This window comes from Salvelinus sp. IW2-2015, linkage group LG8 (assembly GCF_002910315.2).
Source record: "Salvelinus sp. IW2-2015 linkage group LG8, ASM291031v2, whole genome shotgun sequence".
Lineage (NCBI taxonomy): Eukaryota > Metazoa > Chordata > Actinopteri > Salmoniformes > Salmonidae > Salvelinus > Salvelinus sp. IW2-2015.
Window position 1 is genome coordinate 52,978,644 of NC_036848.1, and position 11,655 is coordinate 52,990,298.

The following is an 11,655-nucleotide window of genomic DNA, read 5'->3' on the forward strand; positions in this document are numbered from 1 at the left end:
AGGAAGCGTACAATTGGCATGCTGACTACAGGAATGTCCACCAGAGCTGTTGCCAGAAAATTTAATGTTAATTTCTCTACCAATAGCTGCCTCAACATAATTTTAGAGAATTTGCAGTACGTCCACCGGCTTCACAACAGCAGCCATGTGTATGGCGTCATGTGGGCGAGCGGGTTTGCTGATGTCAACGTTGTGAACAGAGTGCCCCATGGTGGAGGGGAGTTATGGTATGGGCAGGAATAAACTACAGACAACGAACACAATTGCATTTTATCAATGGCAATTTGAATGCACGGAGATACTGTGATGAGATCCTGAGGCCCACTGTCGTGCCATTATTCCACTACCATCACCTCAATGTTTCAGCATGATAATGCACTGCTCTCGCAAGGATCTGTACACAATCTCTGGAAGCTGAACATTGAACATACTCACCAGATATGTCACCCATATTGAGCATGTTTGGGATGCTCTGGATCGTGGTGTACCAGTTCCCGGCTAAATCCAGCAAATTCACACAGCCGTTGAAGAGTGGGACAACATTCTACAGGCCACAATCAACAGCCTGATCAACTCTATGTGAAGGAGAGGTGTTGTGCTGCATGAGGAAAATGACTGGTTTTCTGATCCACGCGGCTACCTTTTAAAGTTTCTGTGACCAACAGATGCATTTCTATATTCCAGTCATGTGAAAGTGATTGGGGACAATGCCCTGTGTAGGATGCTGTCTTTCAGATGGGATGTTAAACGGGTGTCCTGACTCTCTGTGGCGTTAAAGATCCCATGGCACTTATTGTAAGAGTAGGGGTGTAACCCCGGTGTCCTGGCTAAATTCCCAATCTGGCCCTCATACCATCACGGTCACCTAATCATCCCCAGCTTACAATGGCTCATTCCTCCCCTCCTTTCCGCTGTAACTATTCCCCAGGTCGTTGCTGCAAATGAGAACGTGTTCTCAGTCAACTTACCTGGTAAAATAACGTAAAATAAAAATAAATAAAAAATCGATGTAAATAAAATATTAAAACAAAGAAATGAGCTCTTGCGCCGAGCCTATCTGGGAACAGAAAAGGGAGCTAATTTGATGCAGAATGCAGGGTGTAGAGGTCAGGTCAGACATGTTAGCTGGGTATCTTCTGCATGTTTAGTCTCACATTACCACACTTCCAAATGGTGTTTACTCTGGTTCAGAGTGAAATCTCTTAAAAAGTTACATTTTTTTCCCTCTAACCCTTAAACTCGAAGGTCTCTAAAGAATGTTTCACCTAAATAAACCTATCTTCATGACCAGACAAAGAACGTGTCTGTCAAAAACATTGTTTATTTCCTGCCGTGGTTTAATTAAAGATCCCCTTAAAAAAAAACAAACAGTGATCGGTATGGCTCTTCTCTATAGAGGCCCTTACATTCAACTCTGCAGAGGAGTTAAATAGGTGCAAATACAGAGCAAACTCCAAAAGGTTACCAGCCACAGGTCCTATTTAGAAACAGCTAAACACATCCTGTCACAGCATTTAATCCATTTCATTGCCTGCAACCTGGTCATTTCACCAGTACAGAAACAAAAGTCTGCAAAAGTGTAATTTTAATTTTTTTATAGTTTCACCTTGTAAAACCCTAACATCAGCCCCTACATCCTGATTCAGGATCAGTTTAACCTGATCAGATTACATGACCAGGGGAGGGAGGACATGGTCCTAGATCAGCACTCCTGACACATGCTGCATACAGTACCACCTCAGCCGAGCAGAGCTATTCTTTAAGTGTCGCCCTCTAGTGGCACATTAAAGACATTTCATTTAAAATAAACCTACAGTCTGGTTAATAGCACCTAGCATTTCTCTCCCCAAGCCAATAAATATACACACACACAGACACACAGACAGACACTGTACATGCATAAAGACATAAAATTATGTATGTTCACACATCAAAACTTGCAATGGAGGCCAGATGTTTTTAATAAATCATTTTTATTTAATATGAAAAATAAGTATATTTTGTAACAATGTAAAGTGTAAGAGACCATGTCCCACAATCAAAGTAATTTTACTCGTTTTCAGCATGTAAGGAGTTCTATCTGTTACTAGTTGACATTCCAGCTGTATTGATGACAACATGGAATTCAAGAAATGCAGACAAAAAAAGCATCTTCAACATTTCTCCCATCAAAAACACACAAATGCTACATTTTTCAACATAAGAAGAAGAACAAGATACAGGAAATATCCTTTTGAATCATCTTAAATGGAATTGGCTATGGTACTGTCACTGCRGCGATAGAGATTACACACAATGCCATTGTCCAGTTCAGGACAAACTTTTAAAAACATTTCACTTATAAACCTTATCGCCACACTGTAACTTTTCATTTAAACTTTTTCATTTAAACTATGTTACGTCCTCAGAAAGTACAAATAACACTATGACCTACTGGCTTTCTGTCATGGCGCTGTTATCGGTATTACCAAACAGAGATTCTCGGCACCTCTCAGCGTCTTTCTGACAGGCGACGGAAAACAAATCCGACCACTAGCTTTATTAAAGGACATTCTCTCGAAGATGAGGTAGACTCTGGAAATGTTCCAAGCTATGAGRGGAACGTAAAAGAAGGCTTTGAGATAAAATTAAATTAAAATTAAAAACTCCCAACAAACTGGTTAGTTACAGACGGCAGAAACCACAGACACCCCTTTATGTCATAAAACAAGAGAAATAATTCAGTCCTGTTCTGTGAAAACACCAGACACCACCAACCCAGTGTGTACTAGAAATCCTAAGAATCATTGATAAAATGCACATTTCGGATGCCAACTTAAAACACGGAGACAATAATTGTGTATCTATAATAGATCAGTCTTGTCTTATGAGGAGAAGACCATAGCTGCCATCCAGAACTTGGGTAGAGCCTCACTCAGGTCTAGACATGCTTTGAAATCTACCAATCATTCATGAAGCGGTGGGTCGTAACAAAATGTGAAAAGCACCAAAATGTTGCAGATTCATTTATCTGAGATGAAGTGGTTGGAAAAGACCATGCACATACACAGGAAGTAACACGGGACGTAGCACAGGAAGTAACACAGAAAATAACACAGGATGTAACACAGGAAGTAACACAGGAAGTAACACAGGAATGTAGCATAGGAAATAACATAGGAAGTAACACAGGACGTAACACAGGACGTAACACAGGAAATAACACAGGAAGTAACACAGGAAGTAACACAGGAAGTAACACAGGAAAGAAAGGAAGTAAATCCAACCCCTGAAAATGGAATGTAACTCTTTGATATGGAGCCTCTATATAGTTTCCTGTCTACCCATCCACATGGCTCCAGCCAGACGCCACACCCACCAAGGTTTCTTCTCCACCATGAGTCTGGATTTGCTTCCTCCCAGACGACTTCTCAAACGCAAACACATTCAAACCGTTCTGATTGGTCCAAGAAACCGATGGATTGAACCCGAGCTGGCCTACATGAATTATAAATCACAAAACGACAGACTCATTTGATAGAGAAAAGCACGGCTGCATTGAAACTTTAAAACAAATATCCTGTTCTAATATCMATGTAATCTTTCATTTTGTCGGCATAAAAACCTGGCCTGGGYACACTAACTGGTGGTTGTGATATTCAGGCCAACCATCGAGGAAGTGATTGGTAAAGAAATAGCCATTAAGCTATAGTCTGGTCGTCATTATCAAGGCTATATACCCTGATGGTCATATTCAGGCAATCCATCGTTCGAGGCTACTTGAGGAACGACACTAGTCTGTTCCCTTAAAACACCCAGGGCCCATGCTGCTGGACTGCAGYGTGTAAGAGTGGGACATGGAGTTGTCTGACAAGCAGGGACGTAAATGATTTAGAATCATGCCTGTTATTACAACATCAACCGACCAGGGAGGATCCCAAAGAGGAGTTACAGCTCCTACATATAGGCCTTGTATACACCACAGGAAGAGCGAGACCTTGGTAGGGACGTAGCTAGGGGACCCTGACCACTCTCCGAAACGCTACCACAAAGAGGGGCTATAAATGAGTAGAAGAGCTGACATTTTGGGTGGCTACTGGGACGCAGACAGACGCTGCAGGGAATGTCTTCATGCCAGACAAATCCCAATAAATACAATAAATTCAATGTAAAACATATATTGCTACAAATCTGAAAATGTACTGGGATGACCAGTGTAAACTCTGTATTGAAAAATGTACTGGGATGACCAGTGTAAACTGTATTGAAAAATGTACTGGGATGACCAGTGTAAACTGTATTTTGAAAAATGTACTGGGATGCACAGTGTAAACTCTGTATTGAAAATGTAACAATAAAATCATTTACATGTCACCATGGTTACTGATAACGTACTGTACTAACAGGGATGAAAAATTCTGTTAACTTTCCAGAATTCCCAGAAATCCCAGTTGGAAGATTTCCCAGAATCAGGAAGGAAAAAGCAGGAGATACGGAATCCTACAATCAGGATCCTGGAAAACATGGGAAAAGTACCCGGAAACTCTACTTACTAATATAAATGATACAGCATCATTCATGTTAAACTGAGAAAATGTGTTACTATTTATTTAAAGATATTAACAAGTAGGTTATTTCATATAAACAAATTAAAAACCAGTCCAACGAAGACAGACAAAAAACACAAGGAGAATTGTTGTTGTTTTTGTTGATAAGACATAAGAATAACAACAGGGGTGTAATGTAATTCAAACTTCCAAAAAGGTGGGATACCAGAAGAGACAGAATAAGGCATCAACCAACCCCAGGATAACAGAGATTAACGTCAGATAACAGAGATTAACGTCAGTATAACAGAGATTTAACGTCAGTATAACAGAGATTTAACGTCAGTATAACAGAGATTTAACGTCAGTATAACAGAGATTAATGTCAGTATAACAGAGATTAATGTCAGTATACGTCAGGATAACAAGATTTAAACGTCAGTATAACAGAGATTTAACGTCAGTATAACAGAGATTTAACGTCAGTATAACAGAGATTTAACGTCAGTATAACAGAGATTAATGTCAGTATAACAGAGATTTAATGTCAGTATAACGTCAGGATAACAGAGATTTAACGTCAGGATAACAGAGATTTAACGTCAGGATAACAGAGATTTAACGTCAGATACAGAGATTAACGTCAGTATAACAGAGATTTAACGTCAGTATAACAGAGATTAACGTCAGTATAACAGAGATTTAATGTCAGTATAACAGAATTAATGTCAGTATAACGTCAGGATAACAGAGATTTAACGTCAGTATAACAGAGATTTAATGTCAGTATAACAGAGATTTAATGTCAGTAATCGTCAGAGATAACAGAGATTTAACGTCAGTATAACAGAGATTTAACGTCAGGATAACAGAGATTTAACGTCAGCATAACAGAGATTTAATGCAGTATAACGTCAGTTTAACAGAGATTTAACGTCAGTATAACAGATTAACGCGTATAACAGATTTAACGTCAGCATAACAGAGATTTAACGTTAGCATAACAGAGATTTAACATCAGTATAACAGAGATTTAACGTCAGTATAACAGAGATTTAACGTCGTATAACAGATAGTAGTATAACAATTAACGTCAGTATAACAGATTTAACGTCAGTATAACAGATTTAACGTCAGCATAACAGAGATTTAACGTCAGCATAACAGAGATTTAACGTCAGCATAACAGAGATTAACGTCAGTATACAGAGATTAACGTCAGTATAACAGAGATAACGTCAGTATAACAGATTTAACGTCAGTATAACAGAGATAACGTCAGTATAACAGAGATTTAACGTCAGTATAACAGAGATTTAACGTCAGTATAACAGAGATTTAACGTCAGTATAACAGAGATTAACGTCAGTATAACAGAGATTTAACGTCAGTATAACAGATTAACGTCAGTAACAGATTAACGTCAGTATAACAGAGATTTAACGTCAGTATACAGAGATTAACGTCAGTATAACAGATTTAACGTCAGTATAACAGAGATGTAACGTCAGTATAACAGAGATTTAATGTCAGTATAACAGAGATTAACGTCAGTATAACAGAGATTTAACGTCTGTATAACAGAGATTTAACGTCAGTATAACAGAGATTTAACGTCAGGATAACAGAGATTTAAGTCAGTAACAAGTATCATAACAGAGATTTACGTCGTATAACAGAGATTTAATGTCAGTATAACAGAGATTTAACGTCAGTATAACAGAGATTTAATGTCAGTATAACAGAGATTTAACGTCAGATAACAGAGATTTAACGTCAGTAAACGTTAGATAACAGATTTAACATCAGTAAACAGATTTAACGTCAGTAAACAGAGTTAACGTCAGTATAACAGATTTAACGTCAGTAAACAGATTAACGTCAGTATAACAGAGATTTAACGTCAGTTTAACAGAGATTTAACGTCAGTTTAACAGAGATTTAACGTCAGTTAACAGAGATTAACGTTCAGTTTAACAGATAAGGATTTAACAGTATAAACAGAGAGTTAACGTCAGTATAACAGAGATTTAACGTCAGTATAACAGAGATTTAACGTCAGTATAACAGAGATTTAACGTCAGTATAACAGAGATTTAACGCCAACATAACAGAGGTTTAACATCAGTATAAGGTTAAAGTTTAGATCAAGTAAAAGGCCCAAAGCTTCAAGAACGCTGGGAGAGAAACATAATCTCTCCATACATGTCTGTCTGTCTGCTGTTTGATTAAACTCAAAACATCGACAGACAAAACTCTGAAAATAAATTCACATATATATATATATATATATATAGATTTAACGTCAGTATAAAGGTCAGTATAACGTTATATATATATATATATATGTTTGAACATGCCATTCAAAAGCAGGCGGTTAAAGACATGCATCCGTAGCAAGGCCGTGCTAACCGGAATTTTCTGAACGTGAAATGGAATACTCCCATTTCCTTACTTTGCGCTAACAGGAAGTGCGCTTTATGTCTTTCAGTGGTCATAGAGTAACGGAGGAAATGCCATCCTGTCAGCCAGCCAGTAGGTCAGTCGGCAGCCCACTCTATACTGTACAGGAAACAGAAAGGCTGTACACGTGGGATTAGTAGCTATCTAACAAGCAGCTGTGGAAAGCCTTTTCTGAAGGGCTGTTTTGAAATCCTAGTGGTAGGAGGGTTGAGGTGACACCGGGTGAAATATACTGATATGTGACTGAATAAAAAGAAGAGAGTTGTAATCTCTCCTCAGCTTTCACCCAGGTCCTCTATCTGTTTATTTAGTCTTTCTATTCATCTCCACCAGCCAATGGGTGCATCTTCCCGGAGCAGGTAAATACACCCAGTGGAATCAAACTGTAAAGAACAAAGAGTCCAGTTTCTCAAGTCAGATCAGTTGAGCTAGACATCCACACGAGTCCCCTGTGTGTCCATATGTACTTGTGTGTGTGTGTGTGTAAGTCCCCAGCCCAGAGTGGTAATAAACGGTGTGTGTGTTTGGGACAGTAAACAATGTTTTGTGTGGTAGCTCCCGAGCCCGGCAGGTCCAGAGGTAAACAGCTGTTTGTGTTTCCAACTCTGCAAGTCGCGCGGCAGGTCAGAGGTAAACAGCTGTTTGTGTTTCCAACTCTCAGCCCGGCAGGTCCAGAGGTAAACAGCTGTTTGTGTTTCACATCTCACGCCCGGCAGGTCAAGATACCAGCTGTTTGTTGTTTCCACTCTCAGCTCGGCAGGTCCAGAGGTAAACAGCTGTTTGTGTTTTCACGTCTCAGCCCGGCAGGACCAGAGGTAAACAGCTGTTTGTGTGTTTCCACGTCTCAGCTCGGCAGGTCCAGAGGTAAACAGATGTTTGTGTTTCCACGTCTCAGCCCGGCAGGTCCAGAGTAAACGCTGTTTGTGTTTCAACTCTCAGCCGCAGGCCAGAGGTAAACAGCTGTTTGTGTTTCCACGTCTCAGCCGGCAGGACCAGAGGTAAACAGCTGTTTGTGTTTCCACGTCTCAGCCCGGAAGGACCAGAGGTAAACAGCTGTTTGTGTTTCCACCTCTCAGCTCGGCAGGTCCAGAGGTAACAAGATGTTTGTGTTTCCACTCTCAGCTCGGCAGGTCCAGAGGTAAACGCTGTTTGTGTTTCACTCTCAGCTCGGCAGGTCCAGAGGTAAACAGCTGTTTGTGTTTCCACGTCTCAGCCCGGCAGGACCAGAGGTAAACAGCTGTTTGTGTTTTCACCTCTCAGCTCGGCAGGTCCAGAGGTAAACAGCTGTTTGTGTTTCCACCTCTCAGCCCGGCAGGTCCAGAGGTAAACAGATGTTTGTGTTTCCACGTCTCAGCCCGGCAGGTCAGAGGTAAACAGCTGTTTTGTGTTTCCACGTCTCAGCGGTTCAGCGAGCTGGATGTTGGGGGTCAAAGGTCAGAGTAGCCGCCCCCCCCCAAGGTCTGGGGTCACCCGAAGTCAGCTTTGGCCTTCACGGCCTTGACGTCACTCACCAGGTTCTGAGCCAGGCAGATCCCAAATATCTAAACAGGAAATGACATCACAGGTTAGCTAAATTACATTTCCTCTCTGCCAGCCTCTGGCACATAGCTTGACATTTATAGCATAGGTGATTTAGAGCAACACACAGAGAAAATGAAGTAATCCTGATTAACGCCACCAGATGGCAGTCTCAAACTAAATGCACAATCCCAGCAGGGTTTCCTGTAGAAAAATGTCGGGGCACAACGTAACCGGGAAGATTTTGATTTAACAGCCTTTTGACACAGTTTACCGGACCCATATCCAGTGGGCGGATAACCGATTAGGGCGTCCACCACGGGGGTCAGAATGACAGAAATCACATCTACATTATGGTAATGATGTTAACAGAACATCTACATTATGGTAATGATCTTAACATAACATCATTACCATAATCTAAATGTTAACAGAACATCTACATTATGGTAATGATCTTAACATAACATTTACATTATGGTAATGATCTCATTTAATGAAGCAGCCAATAAAACGTAATTTTCAAACATTCGTAAAAATGCAACTCGGTGGAAAAACACCACTTTAAACAGCGCGCCTGGGGAAACACCACTTTAAACAGCGCGCCTGGGGAAACACCACTTTAAACAGCGCGCCTGGGAAAACACCACTTTAAACAGCGCGCCTGGGAAAACACCACTTTAAACAGCGCGCCTGGGGAAACAACTGCTCGACATTGCGCGCTAGGTTAGGAACGCTGTGTTACACGTGTAGCGCACAATTTTACGTGGCTTCATTACGTCACGTACCTACGTTATATAGGTATGGCACGTCAGCTTTGACATCGGTTTTGCACATCGCCGTTAAACTAGACATCGGGCCGATACCGACGTTGACATTTTTAGCTAATATTGTCCGATTCCGATATGTTCACCGATATATTGTGCATCCCTAATTAAAACTATAGTTCCTCGACATAAGCTATTTGAAAAATCTTTCCAACAACCTGCCCCTCGATAATCACCAATCCTCAGTGTGAAAGAGCAATGGAAGTTATAAGCCTACTGCAGCATTGGCCTATGAGTTCCATGAGCTCATTTCTTTAGCCGCCACTGGATCACAGTGTATCAATGGCAAAGGCTGATGATATCACATTAGTTGAGTTATAATTTTCCATGATTTTTATAGATTTTTTTGATTAATCGCGTGATAGAATCAAAAACTTTATTGAAATGAAACTGTTCCATGAAAAGACACATATGAATATGATAACTGRCAAGCAGAATGGTAAAAATGGCAGGATAAATTGTAAGCTTCCCCCCCATTGTAAGAAATCCCTCTCGAAATAGGCTCTTTCTATATACTGTGTGCATGTAATAGATGTGTAGGATAAATAAGACACATGATGACTAACGAAAATACACACAGGCCAGTTAGATTCCACTATATTATGCTAATTAACTTGTAGACCGATAAGCATGATGGTCAAATGTATTTCCATCAATGAATAAATAAAAAGCATTATTTTGCAACGGGATTTTTTTTTTTCTTCTCTCACGGTCATTTTGGCCCGGCAACCGTTTTATTTATGGGTTTAAATTGTTTTTTGTAAATGCCAAAAGCCGGTAATGGTCAGCTTAGCAGAAACCCTGACTTCCTGTCGTGATGATGACAGCAAATGCAGACATTATTTATCGGATTCACACAAAGCTGACTCTTTAAATATACATTTGTTAAATAAATGTATTTTGGAAGTCCTCCTTACCTGTAGAAGTGCGACGCCCACAAAGACCCCGGCTACAATGATCAGGTTGTCCTGAAGCCACCTCTCAAACTGGTCCACACAACCCTTAGTGTAGATGTAYTTCTGCTGGTCCAACTCCTGGGAGGGGGAGATTGGAGACATGTTATAATACACTGTTTCCCCCCCCCAACCAACAGTTTGGAGAAAAACCTTTTTAACACCCAGTTAGCCGAAACAGACCACTGTCCATTAGACTATGACTCACAGAACATGAAGGATAAAAAATGAAAAAACTATTTTAGTCCCAAATGACACCCTATTCCCTATGGGACCTAGTTAAAATAAGTGCACTATTAAGGGAATTAGGGTGCCATTTAGGATGAATTTACTGTGTCCCCCTCTGGCATAGATAGTGTAGTATTAACATTATGCCAAGTGTACAACACTTCATAGGAGGTCATGAGAGCAGCAATAAGCTTTGTGTCTCTATTAGGGCTGTGATGGTCTTGGAGGGGGGGTGGGTGCATATCAGAGGAGGGGTGGGTGCATATCATATCAGAGGGGGGGATTTGGGCATATAGAGGGGGGGATTAGTGCTATAAGAGGGGGATTGGTGCATATCAGAGGGTTGGTGCATATCAAGAGGGGGGATTGGATGCATAATCAGAGGGGGGTTGGTGCATATCAGAGGGGGGGATTGGTGCATATCAGAGGGGGGTATGGTGCTTATCAGGGGGGGGGTTGGTGCATATCAGGGGGGGGATTGGTGCAATATAGACGGGGGGGATTGTGCATATCAGAGGGGGGGGATTGGCTGCATATCAGAGGGGGATTGGTGCATATCAGAGAGCGGGATTGGTGCATATCAGAGGGGGGATTGGTGCATATTCAGAGGGGCGGATTTGGGTGCATATCAGAGGGGGGGATTGCGTGTCATATCAGAGGGGGGGATTGGTGCATATCAGAGGGGGATTGGGCATATCAGAGGGGGGGATTGTGTGCATATCAGAGGGGGGGGATTGGTGCATATCAAAGGGGGATTGTGGGCATATCAGAGGGGGGGGATTGGTGCATATCAGAGGGGGGGAGGTTATGATGCAGTAATATAGAGGGGGGGATTGGGTGCATATCAGAGGGGGATTGTGCATATCAGAGGGGGGGATTGGTGCATATCAGAGGGGGGATTGCGTGCATATCAGAGGGGGGATTGAAGTGCATACAGAGGGGGATTGGTATATCGACATTTGGTGATATCAGAGGGGATGGTGCATATAAGAGGGGGGATTGGGTTTTGCACTATCAAGAGTAGGGGATTGGTGCATATCAGGTACAAGGGGGAGGAATTGGTAGCCAGTATCAGGCAGGGGGGGATTGGTGATATTCAGATAGGGGGCGGGCGTATGGTGTGTGGTGGCATATCAGTTG

At 41.4% G+C, this 11,655-nt stretch overlaps 1 long non-coding RNA gene and 1 pseudogene across 1 annotated transcript; one reads left to right on the plus strand and one right to left on the minus strand.

Moving 5' to 3' along the window:
• Nucleotides 1-7,733: 7,733 nt before the first annotated feature.
• Nucleotides 7,734-8,229, plus strand: LOC139028162 (uncharacterized). Its single transcript, XR_011480360.1, has 3 exons — nt 7,734-7,804; nt 7,942-8,073; nt 8,164-8,229. It is a non-coding gene; the product is annotated as an uncharacterized lncRNA (long non-coding RNA).
• Nucleotides 8,230-8,455: 226 nt separating this feature from the next.
• The window catches only part of LOC111968274 (tetraspanin-5-like), a 68,247-nt pseudogene continuing 65,047 nt past the window's right edge, over nt 8,456-11,655 (minus strand).